The following is a 13,767-nucleotide window of genomic DNA, read 5'->3' as shown; positions in this document are numbered from 1 at the left end:
TTGGCTGGAAAGCTGCTTGACTGGTTCTAGAGGGTGGCTGTACATGCACAAACACTAGCTGATTTTTTTCGTGGTGGAAAGTAGAAGATTCTCAGCATGTTTTTAATTAGAATTGCTCATTTAGTCCTTCACTGCAGTGTGTTCTTTAGTTGAAAGATAATTTAATTTTCTTTGTTTTGGAAGATTTTCGTGCTTGTCTGTGTGAAATGTCTTTATTTACTGTGCCTCATTGTGCTTTGTGCATAGCTTTGATTGTGAGGAGAGTCAAAAACAAAAACTTCCCTGGGCGGTATTAGTTTCCACCTGCTGTGGCTTTTAATACAGTCTTACTGCTATATATGTACCAAGTGCCTACATTTCTAGGAGAAAAACACCAGAGAAAATTGGCAAAGCATGCAGGGTTAGATTTAGCTGTAAAACTCTCATTGACTTGAACAGGAATAGTATGTCTGAAAGTTGTGAAGTGCTGAAGAGTGTAACTGGTATGGGTTTGGTTTTTTGCCTTGGAGAAGTCCACAGAAGATAACGCCTGTTGAAAAAAAAGGCAAAACCTAAAAAAATCCTGCTGCTCTTTTCAGAGCTATGTATTAGGATCTTGTAACACCTCCTGTGCTACAGAGGGTATTTGGTCTAGTTGAGACACAATACAGCATAGAGCTGTCATGTTTACATGTATAACAATATTCAGATAGTGCCTGCCATCTCAGAATAAAAAAAAGCTCCATAAAATGTGTAAATCTTTCTCCATGTATGCAGGAATTCATAAAATGGCTGGGAATGTGCAGTTTATTTAAAAAAATTTGTAGATGGCATTTATTCTTCAATAATCCATAATAATCTGCAATAATTTTCCAAATGGCTTTCAAATTAATTTACAACCTCTTGTCTCACAATGAGGTTGTTTTCATTATGTGGGCCTTATGTGTCGTAGCTCTTATTTTGCAATAATATAATATTCATCAATATAGACTCAAATATTGTTACTGAATGTGGGTTATAGAGTATTATAGGCTACAAAATGGCATACGATAATAGAATTTTACACAATCTCCACCCATAGCTGCAAACATGAGCTGCCAGGGACAAACAAATTTAGACCACAACTTGCAGGCACATGTGCTAGCATCTAGGTACACAAGTAATCTCAAGCACATGTCCTGAATGCATCAAAGCCTCATTTTCTAATCCCTCCCGGTTGTGAGGAAAACCTTAAAATATGTGAACTGACATAGCCCCACTGCTGGCTACAAGAGCCCTACTTGAAATGGAGGCAGGTTGGAAAGGGTTTACAAAGACCAAGACAGTGCAGTGGCGATGCTGGTGCTGGGCTATGGCTCTGCAGTTTTGCTAGCGTAACTGAAGCCGCTGAAACTCTCAGCCTGAGTAGATTTTACATGGGTGGTTGCTCTAATCACAGGGCAGTGTTAACCTAGAAGTCTAGCTGTAAGAGCAGATGTTTTTAGGAAAATCATCTAATGAGTAAGAGCATTCTCCTGTTCCTCTGGTCTTGAGTAAAATAATGTAAAAAAAAAATCAAGAAAAATATGGTCAGATTTGGCCTCCAGCCTCTCAACTCTCCAGTCATTAGTGAATGCTCTTTTCTCTTTTTGAATTAGAAAGGTATGAAATATAAGTAAGTTTGAATTTAGTATAAAAATGTACATTAGCAGGAGTGCTTATTATGACTTCAATGTGCACTCCAGTTTTGCAGCAACAGCAAGGTTACCCAGAATGTATCTGATGCTGCTCCAGAATTTCCCATGTACTCCAGAGCTGAGATGGGGAGCGCTGCTGGGACCGGGGTCAGCGGGTGTGTGTGGGGGGAGGCGTTGCTGCAGTCTTTGCATGCAAATGAGTTGATCCTTGCAGCACCTCTCCTCTGAGCGAGGGAAGGGTTGTTAGTCCCATCTCAGGCACAGGAGGGAGGCTGCAGGTGGAGCAGGTTAAGTGTCTATCTCCCGGCCATGACCACCCACTTCCCACCCTGTGTTGTGGCTGGCTCTGGGTCCAGGGTACAGCAGGCCCCCCAAATCCAGGTGGAGAGGCCAAAGCGCTGAAGTTAAGCTGTGGTGGAGCTGACTTTGATCTTCCCCTCTGGGAGAGAAAAGGGCTCCAGGGTACCACTGTTCAAACTGATTGTCTTGTACCCCTGCTGTGAAGAGCTGTGGGCGACTGCCCAAAATGCGTGGTGGTGGAGTGCAAAGTGTTGTGTCTGTAGCAGGCCCTGTCTCGGGGGGCAGGGGGCTCCTCACAGAAGCTCTGCCCCGTGTCTCATTGGGCTAAGTGCAGTGTGCCTTTCTTGCAGCACTGCCCTGGGTTTGTGGAACACTCATGCTTTGAACTGTGGCCTGGGCTGGTTACAGGGGCAAGTCTATGTTTTGGGTTTATTTGGCTAACCATGGATGTCTGCTGCTGAGCTAATTGCCTTAGTTTCTCTCTGTAATCAGGGGAAGGCTTGTCGGTATAGACTTTAGGGAGCTATTAATTTTATTCTGATGTGAACATCTGAAGCAGCTCAGGTAAGTCACACCTTCAGAGTGCATGTCTCATTTTGCTGGCTGTGAAGGCAGCCAAGGTGACTAGACCCTGTTGTTGTCCAGCCTGTATTTGTTAAAGTTAGGTGGTGTGAATCACCTGGCTTTTCCCTGTCTCTTTTTGACTTGATGTGTTGTGTATAATTATGTGTAGCTGGGCCCAGTAGGCTTTAAGATCTTACCAGTTCACCAGGATCGAGGTTTACTTCTTAGGTTAGATACCCAAGTAAGGCTTGAGCATGATGGGGAGGAGTGGTGCCTTTTGAGACTTTAGCATTCCTGTCTCTGTCTTGGGACTTGACCCGTGCCAGAGCCTCATGTTTGAAATCAGCAGGTCGATACAGATGCTGTCTTGGTTTGGGTGTAAAAACACAGGTCCTGGCCACCAGAACTCATCGTATATCCCTTCAAAGGAGAAAGTTACCCTCAGTGTCATCCTCAAATCCCAGTCATGCACTGACATGCTGCTACACCAACTGCAGCGAGGTATCACCCATTTGCAGCAGCAGATAAGCTACTCTGTAAAGCTTTTATTGGCAAGTTCTGCCATTAATACTTGCAACATTTCGTTTGGCCATCTTACTAGCTTTAAACAGGGTTGTGGTATTAGTTCGTTACTATTTGGATGAAATTCCAGTGCAACAGCTGTTGCTAAATAATGTTACTCAAAGTGACAATATTTAGAATGATCGATTGAAAATAGTCCCTATATGTTGACTCTAAGTGTCTTTCATGCTTATTTTATTTACTTGCTGTTGGAGATGACAGGCCTTTCAGCTCATTTTAACCCGTGTGGCCTGTTGGGCAGAGCTGCTCATGTTATGCTTGTTGGTCAGAGAATCTGGTCTGTTGCACCCATTATTTTTTTTGGTAAGTGACATCTATTAGTGGCATCACCGTTGCTCTCAAACAACTCACCATGTGGAATACAATCTCTCTGCATTTTTCACAGTTTAATCAGACTGTCTTGGAGGTCAAAACCTTGAAGCCGAGCTATAAAATATACCTGACCTATTTTTATTGCTGCATTAAGATGCTTTCCGTGGAAGGCATGTTTTCAGATAAAACTGCAGCGTAATCAGAGCTGTATGACCAGGTGGATCAAAGGTGGCTTGTGGAAGGAGAGTAGGACCAGAAGTGTGTAGTGACCTGGCAAAACACACTGCCCTTTTCTGCCCTAAGAGAGGAGTCACAAATGGCATGTTTATGAATCTCGTGCATGTGATGACAATACTTTTTGGAGGCTGAAACAATGGAAGCAGAACCTGTCTTGAGGAACGTATGCACCCAGACAGCACTTTTCTGACTCCAGAGAGCAAGGGGGTTACATTCATCTGCTTTATTCCCCAAGGAATGCGGGTGTAAATTGCGTGAGGATTGGAACCAGAGGAAGCACTGTGTTTTCTGTAGTGAAGCAAGGGCTACCCAGCCACGTGGCACGGTTACTGGCTTTTATTTTATAAGAAGACTGAAGCACAAATTGATTACACATAGAACAGGCTGGAAATACGCAAAAACTTGTTACGAAATTTTCTCTGCTCTAATCGAGTCATGTATCTGTGATGAAGCAAAAACTATCTGACAGAGCTGGAGACGGGAACTCAATCCCTCTGTGCCCAGCTCGCTACTCCTTCAGCTGCAAAGCTGTCCTCACTCTGCGCTTTTATAAAAAGCCTTGAAATGCTTTCCTTCTTTTAATTCATTTCTACATTAAAAAAAATGGACAGAGGTACTGTGAAATTTGGAAGCCGCCAGTATTCATGTGACTTGCAGAAGAAGAAAGGAGGTTTATTTCAGACCTTCAGACAGTCTCCCTTCCTGCTCCCTCCTTTCCCCAAACACAGAAAGTAGTCAGGGCTTGACTCGTGGACTATCTGATTATAATAAGACCCATTTGGGACATATAGCTATACAGCATGCTGGTGCACTACGTACTTTGTCTGCCTCTATCATTGAGTTTTCAGTTCCTGCTCTGTGCCGTGGCCTTTGACTCCGATGGATAATTAAATGGCAAGATGTCTTACATAAGATTTTTTTTGTCTTTTTAAAGGAGTTCTTGGCAAATCAGAGAAATTAAGAATTGGAAGTGTATTTATAGTAATTTTCATGGCAACAGAACAGTAAGTCCAGTATTCATATTATGAATATGGCTCAGTATTTATAGCTCTCCAAATATTTACAGAGATAAAGCCTTTAAACATAGCCCCAGCTTTCTGTCTTCAGTAGCAGTTTAAATAAATGTCATTGGGATAGGAGTTAAAATTTAGGGGCAAAGCAACCATTTCTGGTCTAACACTGTTTCACTGGTGTCTATGAACCCCAAAGGTATTTTGCCTGGAACTGTGTTGCCTCTGTCCCAGGTGAGCCAGTGTTCACCTTGACCTGCAGGAAAAGCACCTCAAAAGCACTGAACCCTTAAGCAGATAACCCCTGGGGGTAGCTGGGCACCCTGTTGCCCTCGAATTTGCAGAAGTGGGAATTCAAAGTCATGCAGTTACGCTAGTGAGCCACCAACTGATAATGTGGCATTCAGGGCACGTGGCGTGTCTCGGGTTTGCAGAAGTTGTCGTCTTCTCCAGTGACACTGTGTCAGGGCTGGGATGGGCATTGGTGAGGGCATCATGCCTGTCCTGCTTGCACTGACAGCACCGGACACACACCCGAGGATCCCAGGCCAGCCTGTGCTCACCCGCAGATGGGAGCTTGCTGAATGCAAGCAATGCGTCAGCAGCATGACGAAAGGCAGGTTCACAAGTATATGCTTGCCCAGGCTATCTGCCTAAGGATATGTAATGAATTCCTGTTGCAGTGCTCCTGTGATTTTTTAACTCTTACATGACCATGGGTATGACTGTCCAAACTGAAAGCTCTTATGGGTTCTGAGGGCAAATGGTTGAGTGGAAGCTGAGTAAACTGAGGGCTTGGGTAGTTTCAAGGGGAGCACTACTGCGTTGAACTTCCTCCCAGGCCTGGGTTTTTAATCTGCAGTTTCCAGAGCCCGTTTCTGTTGTCAGTGTACATTTACTCAAATTCAATTTGAAAGCCTCTCATGCTTCAGCTTCATATTGCTATGGATCCTGTGCAAACACAAATACATGCAGGCTGCTAGGATAAAGAGCCCCAAAGGGTCACACGTGGTGGCCATGCTGCAGGATGAGCTATCCAGGGGAAAGGTGATTGTCCCACATGAGGGCCAGCAACAGCCCACCTTGGGGAAGCGTGGGGCTGTTCACGAAGAGGTAAATGTCTTCATTTAAGTGGACTGCCTGGCGTGGGTGCCACCCCCATCCCTCTGTCATTCCTCTGGGGAATGACTCTCCCCAGGCCTGTCCTGCAAGGAGGTTTTGGAAGCTCCCATGGCTGCACAGTTAGGTGATACCCTCTTAGAGATGGGCCGTGGTGCAGAGAGGGCTCGCTGCCTCCAGTCACCTGCCAGTGGGGCTGGGGTTCATGAAGGGGCAGCTAGGATTATGGGAAGGACATCTCTCCAGTCTTGTGGTAGAAAATGACAAGAGAACAGTAATGATTTCCTAGTGTCCCAGTGAATAAGGTGGTCAGGACCTACATATTCTGTTGGTAACTCCTTTTCTGATGGGCGTCTCTCTTGTAAGTCTAACAATTTTAGGAGGACTGTGAGTTAGGTTAGTTTCTAGGTACGTCTATTTTTGAGGAGGAAAATCCTTCCTAGAAATAGGGAGTAGCAGCTTGCAGCTGTTTAGACAAGGAGATTTCATGGCTGTGCTGAGAGCCAGCAGCCACGAAGGCTGTTTTTCCCTGGATAGAGACCGAAAGGACTTGTGAGCCAGTGGCTGAGTGTACAGCATCTCTATTACATTAAGATTAATAATTCCTTACAGCGTATTTGCAGCTGGAAGTTTTATATAGGTCTTTATTCATCATGATGTGGACAGCTGCTCTTTTGCAGCACTGTTGAGTTAAAGTCCAAGTGGCAGCACTAGAAAGTGCCACATAAAACACAGTCCTGCTGTTTTCCATTCACTCCTTCTCCAGTCCAGCTCTCGCCCTCTGCCCAGGCTTAAGGCCTTTGCAGGAGCAAGCCATTTTATTTTTATTTGTGGACCAGCTCTGACTACATTTGGATCTTAAAACAGAGTTTGAATGAATCCAAGGAAAATTAGTTTTAGAAAGGAAAAATAAATCTTGAAAGCAGCACAAAAAACTGTAGGAATTCCTGTTACGTTTTTATTTGAAGTAAGTGAAGGTGTAGTAGCATGTATGTTAAGTCACACAGCGCGTAAACTATATACTTTTTTTGGTTAACTGTGTCAGATAAAATTCAGCAGAATCTATCACAGTCAGAGGGTCACCTCAGCTCCAAAGGAGCTGTTTTATTTTCCGGGTTGTATTTTTTTTTTATTCTGAAGTCTGTCTGCTCTGCTGTTTTGAATAAGACGCTCCTGTTTTTTTGGCTTGTGCTCTCATCAGAGAACAGCGTACAGGAGCATTCGCGTGGCCCAAGTTTAGCACCTCCATTTTGAATCCACACTGACAAGTGGTCTGGAGCTGAGCTTTGCACCTCATCCAAAAAACTGGCACCCGCTGTTGCATGCCTGCTTGTTGGCAAAGGGAAGAGGCACCTGGTCAGGATGATATGCCTCTCTCAGTCCTGGGTATGCTGTTGGGCTGCAGCAGCCTATGTCCTTCTGCACCAGAGGCCTAAAAGGCATGAAGGGCACATGGGTGGCACAGCAGCGGAGTGTGATCCTGAAGGTGGAGAGAAACAGCTGGAAAGGGGCAGGGATGCTGCAAGAGCCTGCAGCGAGGCAGGTGCCGCAGTGGTTTGTTGGTGCCCTGCGGATGCTGCACATCTGGCCAAGTCGACACTGCCAGGGCTGCTCCTCACCCCGCGGGGTCCTGCATCTCTCAGCTGGGGGCTGCTGGCCCTTGCCTGTAGCCTGCTCTGTAGGGCAGTGTACAGGCGCCTTGCTGGTTCCCCGCCGCTGCCCTGGGGAGCATGGTGCATCCCCTGAGGGCTGCCTGGTTTCGCCCAGGCACTTGGTATTAAGACCTGTGGTTTGGGAGGGAAGACTGACTTGGAGAGCCTCTACCATCCCCTAGTTCTGGGCACCTGAAGTGTGATTTTTCCACAAGCCTCCGTTAGCAAAGGAATTCAGAGTCAGGCTGGAATAGGAGGGGACTTTGCTATGAGGGCAGTCTTTTCGTGTCTTTTTTGTCTCAGAGCCATAGGTTGCTGACTCCCTGAGCCTTCAGCAGCAGGTCCCTGGGTGCTTTCACCCCAGGGGTGCAGAGGCAGGGCAGTTCAGTGGCTGCCCAGGTGAGGGTCGGTCAGAATCTCTGCAGTGCACATGAGAATAGATACCCGGGTCTCCTGACCTTGCCCTTGGTACCTTCGCTTCACATGACAGTCACTGCCCACAAGACCAACTTTTCCCTCTTCCCGTTTAAACCTGTGATGCAACAGGTTATGTCTCTTAGGGCTTCTATGTGGTAGCTAGAAGTAAATTATTTTTCTTAAAAATTAGATTGATTACCCTATTTTTATGCATGCTTGGTGCTCACAGCTAAAATCAATACTCAGAATGGTTGTGCACTTTCTTTGTAGTTTAAACAGTTTGATCTTCAATTTGGTTTGAAAAAATCAGGACACTGAGCATTCGCTGATGGTTTTTTTTCAGGCTGTGTGTTAGGTACATTTTCAAAACGTGACAATTTGTTTCATTTTATCATTCATCATGTGCAGTCACTGTAACAAAAAAAAAGACCTACTGCTTGAGAAAGTTAGCAATAAAGCTATTTGGTGTGTAGCTCCCAAAGCTCTGGCTTAGAGAGACAAGCAGCAATTACTTTAAAAGTTTCACTATTTTATAGATTTTATCCTGTTTGACATTTTTGAAAGCATGGGAATTACATTCCAAAACATTGATGGGGAAAAAAAAAAAAGGAAAGAAGCCCCTTTTCCGCAGACTGGGTGTTTGGTCTCACTAATGAATCTCTCCAGACTGACTCAAGGTATTCCTTGAACAGTTCTAGAAATGCAAGTGGGACAGACAGACATGCTGAGAGTAAGCACTGCAGTACCTGCTGCAAGCAGCATGGCCATCAGTTACATGGTAGGATAAGAAAATGTAGATATTGTTCTTACTCTTTCTAGAGGCATAAATGGATGTATTTATTCAGTGTCTTTATTACGTACCACATGTACAAAGAACAGGTACACACATTTGTAGGTGCATTGCTGATATGGGCATTTGATTGCTGATACGGATTTTTTTGGCACATTGTATCATTAAGGATGCCGCCCTGGGTATCCTGCAGAGTCTCAAGCACAAGCTGCTGACTAGTTTAGAGGGTCCCTGGTCATGCTGTACTTTGTTATTAGCGGGAGCTCTGCCGTGAATGCATTGGGACAGCCTAAGCCCTAAACCAGGCACTATGGTCATTTAACATATTTACAGAGTGAGAGTCTGGAGGAATGCACCACTGTAGGGTGTTTGCAGTCTTTTCCCAGAGCTCCCAATAAGTGCGCTTAAAAGCTATTGTGTAGCGTAGCTCCCTTTTTTCCTGACGGCGTGAGTGGGTGCAGAGGGTGTGCCTGGCTGGCGTGTCCCGTCAGAACAGGACCATTCTTTCGGTGGCCTCCAGGAGCCTCTCCAGGAACAGAGGGCTCCTTGTTATGACAGGTAGCTTTCTGAGCATTTCAGCAGATGCTTCAGCATGCCAAAAGCATAAAGCACTTGGAAGGGAGCATGCAGAATATTTCAGCCGCGTTTCTTAAAATAAATGTCGTGGCTTAAATGATAGAAGTTTTCCTCGCAGACTCTAGAGTAACCACCGATGCCGAAATAATATTTGAGTTATTGGACACAATGTTTGCAAAAATTCTTCAAAATTTGGTAACTATAGCAAGGTTTGGGGAAGTTTGTGGTTTTTTTTCTAACACTCCTGTCAAAAGCACCTCAGCTCCATCTGCTCATTGTTTTTCAAGTCTGTTTAATTCTGACTGCCAGAATTAAACATAGATATGTACCAGGCGCACAGTTGGAATCCAGGCAGGCTGTGTATGCTCACGTCTGTGATAAACCTCAGGTTATCATCACTGTAGGACTGAATCAGATAGTACCTTGCAGTCAGAAGTTGGCTGCAAGGGGTGAAAGAGCACTCCTTCCCTCGCGCTTTGCTCGCCACCGGAGGAAGGCGGCTGGCATTCAGCGCTGTGGCGCCTGGATGTGCAGAAGAGTTCAGCCCCAATGCACAGTGCACAGCGCATCTGCCTGGAGAAAGGCTGGGATTTGCTTTGGCACCCTGCACCAAGGTGAGCAGCAACCTACTGCCGAGGTTGGAGATGTGTTGGTGGGAGAGGGCGTTGTGAAAGCGGTGACGGAGAGGTGTAGGAATCCCAGGGAAAGCTTGGTGTGGTGGAGCAGTTGCCCAGCCGGTGCAGCCTTTCCCTCACTCTTGCATAAGATGACGTAAGGTGACAAAGGGCTTAACTGTGATCGGTCCTGTTCCGGTGTTAATTACCAGTGACTGCATTGTTTTTGGTAGAATTAGAGGAGTGTAAAACAGGCCCACAATTAAGTCTGATTTTGATCTTAGCAGCTCCAGACAATATAAATGCAAATATAATTTGAGACCAGTTCAAATATTTTTAACAGTGTTGCTCAAAAAGGAAAAGAGCAGAGTAGTCAGTGGTCAGTCAGAACAAGAGAATATGACCTACTTTCATGTCAAAACCAAAAACACTGATCACAGAGGTCTTATCTGCAGGCCTAAGTTTTGCCTGCATTTTTCCTTTGTACTAAACCAGGCAACTGCTGTATCCTCACCTTTATTTGGGAAGGAAGATTCATTCCAAAACATTGTGCACCTGATCCTTATTTGCAGCTAAGTCCTTTTACACTTTCACAGCAGGGGAAAGTACAGCTCATTCCACTTGGATCTATGTATTGCCAAGCAAAGCATGCATGGTAGGAAAGACACATCCTTTATTATGAATGCGGTAGCTGAGAGCAGCCTTTGTCACCCGTATTCAGCCGCTGAGTTATTAAGAGAAGAGCTTCGGACTGTGTTACACAGAGAAAAAGATAAAAATAGGGTGTCTGACGCATGCATCCCATGTCGCACGCCAGGAAACAGAATCGTTATACCACCAAGTACAGTACTCCAGAGCATGCGTGGAAAATATGCATGGACGTGAACGCGCGAGATCTTTCCTAACCAAGAAAAATATCAGTCCCCTTTTTCCCCCTTCCCATTTTACATCTGTCTTGTTCTCTATTCCCTTTACCTATTGACAAATCTAACAGACTGGAGTACCGCAGCTCTGCCTTTAGTGCCACCGCTCCCCTCGTCGTCCTGCTGAACAATGTGACAGGAATAACGCTCTCCTATATTTTGAGGGAGCCGCAGAATATTCTCGCTGTGCCCAGCAGAAAGTAAGCGAAATCTTGCCATTTCTCCAGACATCTGCAGCTTGCCGAAAACGCCCAAAGCTCAAAGCTGTCGGTCACAGAAAGTGTGCGCTGGGTGCATAATCTAAAATTAGTCATACACAGGATCTGCCCCTTTAAATGTTAATCCTTGCATCGTTTTGTTTTATTGCTTCTGTTGGCATACACCATTATGTGACATAATATAAAAGTAAATAATGTGATGCAATGGGTAAAACTCAAAGGGAAATACATATCAGCGATCAGATAGATGCCTCCTACCGCAGAATAGGAAACAAAACTTAAAGTGAACTGAGAGTGAGGATTTTGCCTGTTTTGAGCGCAGCAAAATCAACTGTATAGTGATTACATTAGTCTTTCTGGATGTTTTTGGCACTTCCCAGCTCTTGAAAACTCATGTCCATTCAGCACTTGTAGGCACTACTTGTCTTCAGGTGCAGAAGTAGCTGCCAGGGAGTAAGTAACTGTGCGTAATGGATCCAGAGCAAAGCCCCGCAGGGCTGTAGAACAGGGCCTTTTAAAAAAAACAAACATAAATTTAGTTTAAAGATCACAAGCCTTAAAAAACAATAGAAAACATGCATCTGAGATCTTAATATTTGTTTTCCAGCATGTGAACCCTTCTCAGGGGTGGGCAGGTCTGCAAAGTTGAGGACTTAAGGTGTTCAGTTGTCTCCTAGTAGGAAACCTGCGGGAAAAGCGCAAGCTGAGACTTAGCAGTAGGTTATGAGATATGGCAGCAGCCGAGTTCAGATTTAAAGATAAAGCCTGAAATAGCAGAACCCAGTGCAAGACCAACATTTTTTGACCCCTTTGCCTGGATTCAGTAAAACATATGGGTACCTCTGTGTGAGATTTTGCTTTTGCTGAATTGAGGTTTGAGTTACTTGCTAGTCTATTTTTACTTTTTAAGCAGCCTTGTAATTCAATATGTGTTTGTTTTAATTTTACACTCTCCATAAAAAGCACCATCCATGACGAGTTGGAGAAGTGACTGCTGGTAATGCACAGAAATTTAATCGGCTGGTGTGTCACACTGTCTTACTTTCCCTCCTGCAAACCCGCATGCCGCTTGCGATCAAAAATACCCCACGATACCCTGTGTCTCCTGCATCACCTCGACTTTGCTGCTGAGGCTCTGGGGATGCCGAGGCGGAGTGAGATAAGCCCGGGCTGAATCCAGGTCAATCTGGCAGCCCCGCTCGTGCGTGCCGTTGGCAGTAGTGAACATGCGAGGCAGGGGACACGGGGCAGTGTTGAGTAGGACGGTGCCTTCCCCATGGCTGCCAGCTGTGCCAGGAGCACGCCTGCGATCGCTGGCTGGCAGCTCGGGCTGCACCTCTACCTATGAGGGTTAAAGCCAGAAAGCACTCTTTTCGCAGCGTAGCACTAATGTTGGCGTCAGGGGTTGTAGGAGGCGGGTGTTCTGTGTGGGGCTGACCTTAGACGTGCAGCCCACAGCACCCTGCTGAAGGCAATGTGCATGCTTGGCTCTGCTTTTCCCTCTCCATCATTTTGCCGATACCGTAAATTCTCAAACTGCCGCTAATCTGTTTTCAATTTGACAATGCTGATATGGAAACTTCCCATATCATATCACAACCCCCTGGCTCCGAGCTGCCTTTGTGTGGTGTCTCAGCAATGCAGAGCTGATAAAATACTGGAGTGCTGGAAATGAGCCTCCTTCTCCTGTCCCTGCGCCCTCACAGCATCCACGCACTTTAGGTAAGGATGTAAAAATTGCTAAACCAGATCAAACAAATTCAAGCACTTCTGTTTTCCTCTTGGCCCTTCTGACCAAAGCGTGGGATGAAAGATCTGCAGTACACCCAGTTAGTGACAGAAGATGTTGTCTAGGCACAACGTCCTTCTTTGCTCATGCATTGGACACCGTGGTACCTGAAACGTTGCTGTTCTGCATTCCTGTTACCATCAGCGTGTTTGGTAGCAGTGGGAAGGCTTTGTGCCTGTGTTTGCACTCACCAGAATTTTGCAGTGCTCAAGGAGCAAAAGTGACTCAAGATCTTTGTTCTTAATAGCATTCCCACTGTCAGATGGTAAAATACCCGGAGAGAGATATCGCAGGTTATTGTGAAGGCACAAATTACTTTTTAACATTTAAGGAGAGTGAAAGCAAGCAAAATACAAATATCAACAATACTTAATATGGGTTTCACCACTTGCTTTCAGCTTTATTTAGCTTTGGACTTGCATGCACCGTAAATAAAAAATGTTGCTCCTCACCAATTTATGATCAGTGGTCTAATTTTGATCTATCAGATTTAGTGACGGTGCAGTGATGGTGGATAACTCGTGCCCAAACCCACCTGAACCATTTGCAGAGGAAACTAAACCTGCAACAGAACGAGCAGGTTTGCGCTGCGATGGCACATCTCCTGGGACAGCCCACCTTGCCCGCGCGCGTCTCTCCTGTAGTTGCCTTCCCCTGGGACAGGGCTTCGCAGCTAACTACTGCAAGATAATTATTTTTGTGAGACTCATTTCCCAGCATCGGGCGGCAGTGTTAAGCGGAGGTTGGAGCTGTCCCCAGACAGCTCCACCTGTGGTCTCCTTCGCACCAGTGTGAACCCAGAGTAGCTTCTTCAGGAGATGGTGGGGATGAGGTCAGACTCTGCTCCTGCTCCGTCCCCAGCCTGTGGCAGAAATAACTCTTGTTGTCATCAGAGCAGTCACTGTAACATGGATGAGGTTCAAGTCAGGCCCAGTAGCTTCAATGAGATTTTTGTGCGATTATAACAAGAATTTGACACACATGGTGAGCTACTAGTCATGTATATGTG

General features: G+C 45.5%; 1 protein-coding gene across 6 annotated transcripts in view; it reads left to right on the top strand.

Annotated features, from left to right (window-relative positions):
* NFATC1 (nuclear factor of activated T cells 1) overlaps positions 1-13,767 on the top strand; it is a 117,734-nt gene that overhangs the window by 32,035 nt on the left and 71,932 nt on the right. The gene's annotated exons all lie outside the window — the stretch shown is intronic.

The sequence above is a fragment of the Phalacrocorax aristotelis genome, chromosome 2, assembly GCF_949628215.1.
Source record: "Phalacrocorax aristotelis chromosome 2, bGulAri2.1, whole genome shotgun sequence".
Taxonomy (NCBI): Eukaryota; Metazoa; Chordata; class Aves; order Suliformes; family Phalacrocoracidae; genus Phalacrocorax; species Phalacrocorax aristotelis.
The sequence above is the reverse complement of the archived record's forward strand: the minus strand, read 5'-3'. Positions and strand labels throughout refer to the sequence as shown.